Source organism: Gadus macrocephalus, chromosome 4 (assembly GCF_031168955.1).
Source record: "Gadus macrocephalus chromosome 4, ASM3116895v1".
NCBI lineage: Eukaryota > Metazoa > Chordata > Actinopteri > Gadiformes > Gadidae > Gadus > Gadus macrocephalus.
The window spans coordinates 2,142,692-2,154,748 of record NC_082385.1 but is presented as its reverse complement, the minus strand read 5'-3'; the positions used below and the strand labels follow the sequence as shown (position 1 = coordinate 2,154,748).

General features: G+C 47.7%; 1 long non-coding RNA gene across 1 annotated transcript in view; it reads right to left on the bottom strand.

Annotated features, from left to right (window-relative positions):
• The window catches only part of LOC132455603 (uncharacterized), a 46,369-nt gene extending 36,404 nt beyond the window's left edge, over positions 1-9,965 (bottom strand). The window contains exon 1 of the long non-coding RNA XR_009525304.1: positions 9,341-9,965. This is a non-coding gene — a long non-coding RNA (uncharacterized LOC132455603). The remainder of the gene's footprint in view (positions 1-9,340) is intronic.
• Positions 9,966-12,057: the final 2,092 nt, after the last annotated feature.

The window sequence follows — 12,057 nt, the reverse complement described above, 5'->3', positions numbered from 1 at the left end:
GAGAGAGCGAGGGGAGAAAATGAAAGGCAGAGCAGACAGAAATTAGTTTTCCCGCAGTTGAACAGATGCTCGCTCAGCAGGTTAATGAGCCGTCCAGGGACGAAGCTCGCGCACACACACAAACACACACACACACACACTCAGACGCAGAGTAAACCAGTTTAGCAAAGTCTCTGTTGACGGACATTAAGGTGTGGCTGGACGGGCCGGCTTTATGGCAGTGTGTGTGTGTGTGTGCGTGCGAACGCATGTTCGTCATAGATTTTTAGTTGCCAATGTCGTCGCACTGTGTGTGTGTGTGTGTGTGTGTGTGTGTGTGTGTGTGTGTGTGTGTGTGTGTGTGTGTGTGTGTGTGTGTGTGTGTGTGTGTGTGTGTGTGTGTGTGTGTGTGTGTGTGTGTGTGTGTGTGTACATGTGTCATAGTCCAACAGTAACAGCCTATATTGGAAACTCCCCACTTGGGTTTTGTGTAAACAAGTTGTGCGACGACCATTTCCCGTGACCTGTGCGAGCGTTCGTGGCGACGCGCCGTTCGAGGCGTGACCTTAGGTTACCAAACCAAAGGGATTGTGACACGGGCGCAAAATAACAAGCTAAAGGGCCTTTGTTAAACAGCCTTTACGGTGTGGTAATGTTATGGGGTAAAAAAAAAAAAAAAAGAGGTGCAAAGGATTCTGGGATGTCCTTGGGTCGGGTGAGGGGAACTGAGGTCAAACTGGAGAGAGAGAGAGAGAGAGAGAGAGAGAGAGAGAGAGAGAGAGAGAGAGAGAGAGAGAGAGAGAGAGAGAGAGAGAGAGAGAGAGAGAGAGAGAGAGAGAGAGAGAGAGAGAGAGAGAGAGAGAGAGAGAGAGAGAGAGAGAGAGAGAGAGAGACTCACCTGAGGCAAATTCAACCCTTGCACAGTAGGCCAACAAAAAAACATTAAAAACACAATGTGGTCGCCATGGGTGCAACACTAAGCAAAACAACAATGACAATAAAAGTGCTAACTCAAAGCTCCAGGAGCGAAATACAATGCCACTGCAGACGCAAGAAGAACACCGTCTTGGTTGCTCTGAGGTGGAGGTGATAGTGGAATGCTCCCTCTGGCAACACTAGACAGGCCGTTACTCAGCAAGTGGTTGCTGGTTTCCTGAAAACACACAGCCTTCAAAATCCAAGCCTGGAAGTCCGCCCTAGTGAGGTGTCTTGATAAGGACACAGCGATTCCCAGAAACTCCTGCCTTTTGTTTTCGTTTTGCTGACTCGATACTTAATTACTTGGGAAATTCCTCCCGGATAAATTGCCACATTCACATGAAAACGCTGACATGCGCTCAACGCTTGGCGCAATGGAAATGTCTCCTCTCTCCAGTGTCATCTGAAATGTTGTCATGCTGGGCTGGGAGGAAGTGACAGCGTTGTGTTGTGTTCGTAGAGCAGTCGGGGCGGGCCTTGCCTGGCAGAGGCTAGTTTCTATCCAAAACACACGGGGAATGCATCAATCACGAAACAGTGAGACATGGTTTCTCCTCAGTCCGTTTCCATCCCCCTCCCAGATCCCGGACCTCTGAAACCCCACTAATAGTTGACGACACCTTTTCCCTGCCAGTAAATATGTTTCGCCTTCATCCTGTTTTCCATGTTCTATTTGGGACAACGGACTGGAAACTTGATTTGAACTAACTTCCATTTGGCGAGCAAGGCAGGAGTAAACAAGACAACCACACAATCTAACTTCTTCGCGCAGTGACCCGACTAATGAGTCACGCGTGTGGTTTAAAACAGCAGGAAACACAACCAAGTGATAAGTGGCTTCCTGCACAGGGCCAGAAGAGGAGAAGCCAATCACTCGTCATTGAAGAGTCATGTAAGGGAAGACTCAAACGGAGCTAGATAAAGCTACCTTAACCAGCCTGGGATAACACTGAGCGCCAACAGCAGAGCCACCGTGAAACCATCTTATCTTGTTAGCATGTCCTAGCAAACACGCAGAACGGTCAAGGAGGAGTGTCAGGCACACACGGACACAGCTGTCGACAAAACAAACAGCCTTTGGGCGTTAAAAGCAGAGCGAAACATCTCTGTCCAAACACAGATTATTGCCCCACACACACACACACACACACACACACACACACACACACACACACACACACACACACACACACACACACACACACACACACACACACACACACACACACACACACACACACACACACACACACACACACACACACACCTCCCCCCTTTCTACCTTTTGGCAGTTTACGCAAATCGTTTGGCTCTGCAGAGAGCTTACCTAGCCCAAACAATTAGCAGCTTGGGAGGGCCCAGACACACTCAGCACGTCTCCCGTCCACAGTTTAGCAGATTATCAAAGGTTGCTTCACATTAAATAGGTGTGGGAGTCCTGGGCCACAATCCACTCCCAACACATTCTCTCTCATTCTCCATTTGTCATCTCTTTTAATTTCCCAATGACTCACTTTGGAAATGCTGCATTTGGACTTTGTTTAAAGAGCGTTTCCACCCCTCCCGTCTGTCCGGTTGTCTGTCCAGCATTTGGTCGTTGCAATATCATCGTTTGGTTTCTGGAATGATATCACAGGGATGAATTCCAACTGTTCTACTCACCGTCCAAACGCAAGCAGCTGCTGAGGGCCAGAAGCCAGAGGCATAAACACTACAGTTACACATGGCGGTCTTCCTTACAACGCCACACATGGAGTAACTTATTGGGGGGGGGGGGGGTCTATCCCAGAAAATCAATTTTATTAACGACACATCACAGCCTATGGATGAAAGGATCCATCAAAATGAGGAACCGTCCGTTGATGAAACATGCGAGATGTAATGCCCGCCCGTTCCAGAAGGTTGTGTTGGCATGGCCTTCGGGGAGAGATGAATAGCAGTTTTTGAAAGTGTTATTACAATCAGAACGACAGAGTCTCTCTCTCTCCCTCTCCCTCTCTCCCCTAGGCCCTTTATTTGCCGAATGGTTAGTCAGTCTGGAGAGAGACAGCGCCGTCGCGTTGTGTAACTCAGTGTGCTAGCTTGACTCCACACACACACACACACACACACACACACACACACACACACACACACACACACACACACACACACACACACACACACACACACACACACACACACACACACACACACGCGGGGGAAGCAGGTTCACCCCTGGTGCGCCGTAATGCTTCTCCTGATCAACGGAAGCAACAAAGACGTTCCTAGGGGCCTTGCACACCGCACAGCCAAACAAGAGTGGGAAGTGGGTCAATTAGAAGTTCAAAAAGACACTTTAATACGGTGTGAGCCTACAAGGTGTGGGTGGGCTTGATCTTGCGCTTTGCATGACTTGCATCTATGAATTTTAATGCTGAGTCAAGCGAAAATATTTTGAATATTAAAAAAAGAAAATGCAGTTTCAGACATTTTTAAGGGTTCCCATAACAAAAAGTCTAATGCCCCATTTCCACTGCAGGGTGCGGAACGGATCGGATCGCAAAGGTGCGGTAGGGAGGGGGCAGTATAGCCCAGCTCAGTTCCGAGGTCGCGTTTCCACTGCCGACAGTACCCTTGGTGGTAGGCCGGATGTCAATCGCCGCGGCAGCTACGTAAACATCGTAAACAACGTCTTCCTCCGCAAGAATGCAGACGAACGTCTCCACCTCCTTGTTCGCCCAAGCAAGCTTTTTACGCGACATGTTAATTGTAAAGAATAATACCTTGAGGCTACTGTTTGTTTGTTTTTATCCCCGCGTCACCCGGAAGTGACGATTCTGTCGACCAATCAACGGAGGGGGGGTGTAGCTAGAATTCCAGGGTACCCTTTCAGGCGTCTGGTCTCGTTTTGGGTACCGCAACGGAGGAGTCCCTAGAATGGGGTCGGAACGGGTACGGCAAAGTCCGGGTCACGCCCACTTTTGGCGGTGGAAACGCGATCCGACCCGCACCTTTGCGATCCGATCCGTTCCGCACCCTGCAGTGGAAATGCGCCATAATGTAATTTCTGCACATTAGTACAGATTTTTGGTAGAAAACGAACAATCAGCCACATCAGGCAAGACGGCCTAAATGCACAGCAGTTTTCTTCTTTTTTTTTTTAATACACGACGACATCTGTTAATGCAGCCGGGTTGTATAAAGTAATGTGTGATGGAAAATCTGTGTGTTGTTAAGTTTTTGATAAGTTCAGCCTTGTTTTCTTGAGGTTGTGTTAACCACCCCATCAGTTAACTGGAGTTACCCCTTTGTTGACCGGTTCCCTGGGGTGAACCGTCAAAGGGACCCCCTTATCTATACCAGAAAAAATATCCTGTACGACGTCAACATTTCCCTCACATGACGTATGGACAGATACGTCACAGGGAGGGGGTGAGACTGTGTTACAAGGCTGTGAGGAACTGTATTCTGGGCTTCCTCAACGCATTATCTCAAAGAGATCACTTCGACACGTGCATTATCTCATCTCACTCTCCTTAAAAAAGGGGATTGCAACCCCCTCACAGGAGTTGGTCTATGTGTCCTCCATGAAGTACCGCTTTTATCCGCCCGTTCCACGTGCCGTCGTTAGGATAATTACGAGCCAGGAGCACGGCTCTCGATCCAATCAGAGCGCACCCGAAAGCGCCAACGTCAAGACCCAGCTTTGTGGGAGAGCCAGCGATCTGCCAATACGGGGCGCTAGGCGGTCGTGGCTGGGCTGGCGTTTGTTCGTGGAGCTGGAGAGCAGACACAGTCATTGTTTAGGGTGGTTTAAACATCGAGGAGTACTCGCCAGGCTCCGCGTCCAACAGGTTGGACAGATCGACCAGAGGGCCAAATTCTCCCCGGGCGTTTGGCCGCGGGGTCTGTGCCATGGACCCGCTGATGGATTGCGGAGAACTCGAGCAAAATAAAGGTTTGGCTCTTAGTCGTACCCTCCTCCTCCTCCTCCTCCTCCTCCTCCTCCTCCTCCTCCTCCATGCCGATCAATGCTGCATCTTTCTGCACCCTTCACAGCCAATTTGAGATCCAGGCTGAATTAACGTGCAGGGCTTTGCCTTGGCCGTACCCGTGGCAACCATTAGAATCCGTACTGACAGCCAGAGCCTCACAACGGCCAGCGGCAGGGTCCTTCACACAAGGCGTCCAATGGGACAGTGTAGGGTAAACAACGGAGACAGCCAATCAGAGACCGGCCGCCACCAGGGACAGCCAATCGGAGACAGGCCGCCAATAGAGACGGCAAATCAACGCCTTAAGTTGCGTTGGTACGAGAAATGGGCGTCTAGTGTGTTTAGTTCCAGATGACAAAAACGAATAAAATCACAACGTTGCAAAAAAAACAACAACCTCAAATCCCACCGCTTCTCATTAAGCGTCCCGTTGGAAAATAGAGAGAAAGACGGCACATAATGGGGAGCAGCAAAGGTCCACAGCTGGCCAAATATAGCCGAGTAGGCTTTTGTCCTCACACAACCTATAGTCTGACCCCCCCCTTGCTCCACCGCAGGGCACACAGAAACCCTGACGGGGGCTGGGTGTGTGTGGTGTACGAGGCAGCAACACAACACACAGCCTGCTGGCGTTTGGGTTTTGGTTGCCTGCTTCTTATACAGGGCTAATTTAGGCCCTCGATTGATGAGGTCTTTAAAGACGCGGGGACAACAGAGGGTTCTATAAACCCGATGACAATGACAACAGAGCCTATGAAGTTCTGTTCAGTCGGACGGGAGACCACAGAGGCCATTGGAATAAGTCATTGTGGCTTTTGTTACCAGGGAGAGGCAAAACGGCACGCAGAAACAACAACAAACACATTTATAATACATGTGCATTTACCCTGTTCGTGAAATGAAAATGGTTCCTCGATGAAATTACATTACACAACGCCGACCATAATACATGTTGACTCCATTGTAATTGAATTGTGTGCGTGAATATGCGTACATGTGTGTGTGTGCGTGCGTGTGCATCTCTGGCATTCCGTTAGGCCATAAAAAAACAGGGAAGGTTCTTTTCCGTAGAGTTTGGACCCAATGGAGCTTCCTGGCCTCCTGGTTTAAAAGGTTTCAAATATTTAGTAACCGCCGACAGACAAGCCACCATAACAGTAGGAACAACAAAATGGTCGACGGACTTTCCAACCCAAACACCTGAACTGGGCGCAGGAATAAAAGTTTGGTTCCAGCAGCAATTCCAGCCCACACACGAGCAAAGCCAGACAGCAACGTAATGGTAAACAACACAACCACATGTGTTCTTGTGCACACACACACACACACACACACACACACACACACACACACACACACACACACACACGTCAACAATGCGAGGTAAACCCCACAACAAAGGGCTAGCTATTATTGTCTCTACCTCACCCACCCAGGAGGGCCATTTCCTACTGTTCTGTTTACTCAGGCCCCCATTGGCCTCTCGTGAGCGTTTACTCAGGATTTCATTGGCCAATCGGAAGAAGGCATGTGTGGGGAGGGAATGTCACCTGGCAGTGTAATTGGTCTAGGTGGGTGTCCAATGGACAACTGTTTTACGAACTCTGTTGATATTTGCAGGTCATTATAACCAGGTGCCATTATGTACCAACTATCGACCACAGAGAAGAAATACAACTTTGGAAACTTCTGATAAATCCCACCACCACACACACAATCACACTTTGGCAGTAGTGCTGCTAGACTGACTTTCGCCATTATCTTTGGCGAGCTTTCTAGAAAAAAAAAGAAAAGGTAAGAGCAGGCTATCGGGGGTGTACTGCTGTGAGCCAGGCACTCAAAGAAGATGGATCGTGTTTCCAGAGAAACTCACCCACTTGAGTTCAGGCTAATCCTTTTCCATTCAACATTCATTAAGCAATTTATTCGCCATCTACTCGCCTACACCGCCTTTCAGAGACATAGTAGTGTGCTCCTTCTGATTCGTTTAAAAAACAAAAAAGACAAACATTTGCATGTAATACATGGCAGCCACATTCATCCAAAGAATAAACAAAACTCGTAAGTAGATCGTAACATTTCTCGAGATGGCTCAGCCAAGCTGTCGGGACAGCCTGCTCCCATTTAATAAACGACTATCCGCGCCAAAAGTCCAATTTAGATGCACTTCTCTCCCAAACGGCCCACAGAGTCACGTCACCACCATAATCATCATCATCATCATCATCATCCCAGCCCCCAGATCAACTCCGGCGTCTGTTCACGGGCCAGCTCCACACTGGGAGTGCTCGGACGATGACACGCTCGTCCGTGCACTTAACCTGCACTTAACGTGTGCGTCCAGTGGGGCTAATAGGCCCAAACTCGACCGGGGTACTTACCCGCCCCACGCCATGTGAAAGGATTATTTAGCAAAATATGATGACCCGTAATGCATCACATTACGGCGTCCACAAGCGCGGCGCGACATGAGGTGTGAGCCAGTTGTAAAACGACACTAAGTCCACACAGTACGACTCACAGTACAACACCAGTGAGGGCGACCATGAACACTACGGCCTAAAAAAAAAAAAGTTTGGTTCCTGTTGGTTGTCAGTTGAGGTCATGGGTAGGTAGGGAATTTATTTTATTTTTTGATTTTTTTTTTTCCAGCGGCAGCGAATGATAGGTAGGTTGTTTTCATTTAAAAACGAGAAAATTCGCTCATCCTTGTACAGAATGAAGAGGTGCTGTACCAAAACGTAATTATAGTTAGCATCAAAAAAGCATATATATATATTTTTTCTTTTTCAAAGCTCATAAAATAATTTGGGTCGCACATAAATTGACAGGGTCGGTCGGAAACCGGAACCAAACAATTTTTTTTTTTAGGCCTAGGCAAGTTGCAGGTGATGGCTTCTTTGTGTCAAGACAGAGATGATGGTGAGGATGTGAGTGATCAGATCCTTTGCAGCAGAAGGTCTCGTCTTTATTTCTGTGGCGAGAATGGAGTTACAAACCATTTGTACCATTGACTTGTAATTGTACCAGAAGGCCTTTACTCTGGTCAGAGTACAGTTCTGATGCTGTGTGGCCTAAAAAATCTAGTGGACCCTTTTCATACAAGGTTGATAATACTTGGTAATAAACACAAGTCATTTATTTTGTACATCTGTACACAACCATTACCGTTTACAGTCAAGTTGCAATTCCATTCATTTTTAAATACAACCTTTAACACATGCAAGGACTGGAGTCCATTCTTGCAGTCCAAATGAAATAAACTATTTAGATACATTCATAGCCTGTGCAGTCTCAAGATGATGTGATGTGCTGAAATTCAAATAGTAGTCTTTACCATTGACTGCAATCCTCTATCTTGACCTATGTCCTAGATGAGTTCTGGCGGGGGGGGGGGGGGGCTATCTGATATGCTCTGAGAAGAAAAAAATATGCAGTCCACCCCTTGGCTCTACAGCTGGGCGTCTCGTCTCACAGCAAACCTGTTTTCCAAGTCTCCCCCCACGCTGCAGGGAAGGAAGCCACCCCGTTAGGAGAGAAAATGCGATCCTTATTAAAAGGACTTAAACTAATCTAGTCGACGCGGGCTTGTGTTGTACCCAGAACACAAATCGAGTGCTCCCCAAGAGCTGCCACATCTGCTTAGCATTTAAATTTGAATGTGGGCCAATCCGGATAAGATAAGACGTTTTTTAGTGATTGCGAAAGGGTTGGTGACCCCACGTTCTCCCAAGGGTTCTTCTTAAAAAGGGACATTAGATGAACTTTTAAAACGTTATGTTATTAAATCTATTGGAATTGAATGGCAGATCTTTCCTAAGGGTTTTTAAGTATTTTGAAAGACATTTTTTAACTCCAATCTTGGAAGAGCTGATGACATTTAGTGTGCCCGCACGCCTGATTAACCAATCTAAATGTGCTTTGATAACATGTCATGATGATTCTCATCAGTCTCAAGCCAACGCCCAGCAAAGTCTTTCAAACTTTATTAATGAGAAGCGCCCCCACCCCCCCCTCCTCCCATTCATTTAAACCAACATGCACTCTTGCACTGGGGACTAACCCAGAGAGCAAGCCACATGTAATCCTTGCAGTTAAAACCCTCTTCGTTTGACCATAAACATGATTTGGTGAACACTCACACGCAACAGCATCACGCCAGCATGTAAACACTGCTTAGCAGCCTCTTAACATATTTTCCCCTTCTTAACACCTTTCCAGATTCAGCGGGGAGGGAACATAAAAGCACAAGGCTTGGTGCTTGCTACTGTCGCCCCCAAACACACGGGCTACAGACCCCAATTCTGGACACACTTTAACTTACGTGGGAGACTTTCAGACGGATGAATCCAAAGTTCAGTCCTAACTGGAGAATAATAATAGTATCACCGCCTGGATCTCCTTACCTTGTGATTTCAGTGGGGAGTTCACTCTCTGCGTGCACAGGCGTCTGCCAAATGCGGTCGATCCGTATTCCCCTTGAAAATGCGAAACGTAAAGGGCAAAAATTGAAAAAATCGTAACTCCAACGTCAACGCGCTTGTATTTCCCGACATTTACATCCTGGGAAACGGAGTCAACAACCGCAGCATAAGTTGGGCGACGGAGGAATCACCGCCGGAGAGGGGAGCAGCGTCTGGGTTGATCCCGTGGTGCAACTGCGTTGTTTGGGAAGGAGCCGCAGCCGTGTGAGTGGAGGTGTGGAAGTTTGGGGCTTTTAGTTTATACAACACGACCGACCCGAAGACCGACTAACGCGTTCCCCCTTTTCGTTTCCACCTTCCACGCCCAGGCGAGGCTGTCCGATGACACGGAGAAGCGAAAGTGTGCCAAAGCAAAAAAAAAAAAAAAAAAAGTAATATCCAGGTTATTGTGTGTGTCTCTATCTCTCTCTTGTCTCTAGATTAGGACCAGCAGGCACGCACGCCAAAAGCCCTTCCTTGTCAGCGCCGTGGCTCGAACCCACTGGCGTTGGTCTCCACTGTATGCGGCGCGGGGTTGAACGGAAGTTCTTTCGATGCGAGAGAGAGAGAGAGAGAGAGAGAGCGAGGGGGAGAGAGAGAGAGCGAGCGAGCGAGAGAGAGAGAGAGAGCGAGAGAGAGCGAGAGAGAGAGAGAAAGAGAGAGAGAGAGCTCACGCCATCTCCTCCCACTTCTGCCCACGAGAGCACGTTTAGACACAAACACGCGCGCGCACTAACACGCGTACAAACACACACGCACACGCACACACATATAGTCTACTAGAGTTTGCCCTGTCATGAAGTGCAAAAAGTATCCCTAAAAAGGAGAGAGAAAAAAAACACTTAAACCAATTATTGAAGTTAAAATGAATCATGGCACGTCGTTTTTGAACTATATTTCGAATACACGTGTTGTATATAACCTATACATGTTGAGGGATTCCTATAGTGGCGCAGGGTTACAACACGTCTTTGGAAACACTTTTTGGGAACCCTCTTTGGAGCAGCGGGGGCGAAGTGGTTACACACTGTCAAGCCCGGTTAAGCGTGCAACCGCCCCTGCTGCTAATTCGAGGGCCTGGCGAGACACAATAGTCGCTTTGTTCCCGGAGAATTCGTTTGAGAAGTAATCCTTGACATTGAACCATTCAGGGTCTAACCTTTTGTTTGGTAGGTCTCCTGAATCGTACAGTGCAGTACTATAAATCTAGAGACCAAAGCAGGCTAGCTGGACTCACTGGGAATAACTGGAGTGATTTGGGGGCTCAATAAGAGGAGAAATTGTCTACAGGAGAGTATACTTCCTTAGAAAAGCTATGAATAAACTCTTTGCGGAATCGAACCGTCAACTGTATATAAACCATTGGGGTCAATTCCTGTAAGGCCAAGGGTTAAACGCTAAATCAATTTAAATGTTGTATATGCTGTAACGAGAGGGTTTTAGTGCCCCCTTGTGTCTGGTATTTGCCTCCGTCTGTCATTCAGACAGTGAAATATTTTAGGTTAGGTCTTGCTTTGTTATGTTCGATCTCACTTAACTATTTTCTTTAAGTCTGATTTATCGCCCCTGTTGCGCTGAGAATGACGCGCCCCCCTCCTCCCCCATTTGAACCCGATTTAAATGGGAACTTGTAAACCCATGAAGGTGAAACTTCAACTGTGACAAAGAGCTTTATAAATAAAGTTTACTCGAATAAGGGGACGGGCGCTTGCACTAAATCTTCTGACGCGGTTGTAGGTCATTTGAAAGAGTAATCGAATGTGTTTGATCACCAGTCATTCCTTTGCTTTCTCTGCTGGTGGAGCGGCAGTAATTGACTCCGTGAAAGCCTTGTTTGCAGGTAGCGCTTTCAGTTGACTGGTTTGCATGACCTGCTGCGTGCGACGGTTGACTTGTTGACGAAGTGAGCTGTTAAACAAGTCCTTGGTATACGAAGTGAGGAGTGGGAGAGGGATTCACGCTATGCTGGGTTTAATGGCAACAAACGTGGGTGCGCACTGCGCACACAGGTGCACGCACGCACGCACACACGCACACACCACAGTGACAGAATTTCCGGCAAAAACGCGCGCACATACACACACGCACACACACACACACACACACACACACACACACACACACACACACACACACACACACACACACAGATGAATCCTAATTCCATACCTTCAGTTCTGTCTATCTAGATGTTTTCTTTTTTAATTTCTTTTTCATATACTTTGAAATGATGTGTGTTTGTGTGTCATGATTTGTGCATCTCCTTTTTCTTATAACCTATACACACACATACACACACACTCACACGCACACACACACACACACACACACACACACACACACACACACACATTCATCTGGCCTGACACCCCTGGTGTTGACCCTTGACCCTGTCTGCATGCCTGGCCATTCCTCCAGTGAGACAGAGCAGAGCCCCTCCCCCCTATGATCGGTATTCCATGGATAATAATACACTCCTGTTCATTGTCTACCTCTCTGTCTGTCGGTATGCCAGCCCTCTGTCTGTCTAACAAACACCCTGGCTACCTACGTCAGTGGGATGAAGGAAAGAGAGTACTACACAGCCACACATCTCGTTTCATTCACCAACCACCACCAGGTAGGTATGTGTGTGTGTGTGTGTGTGTGTGTGTGTGTGT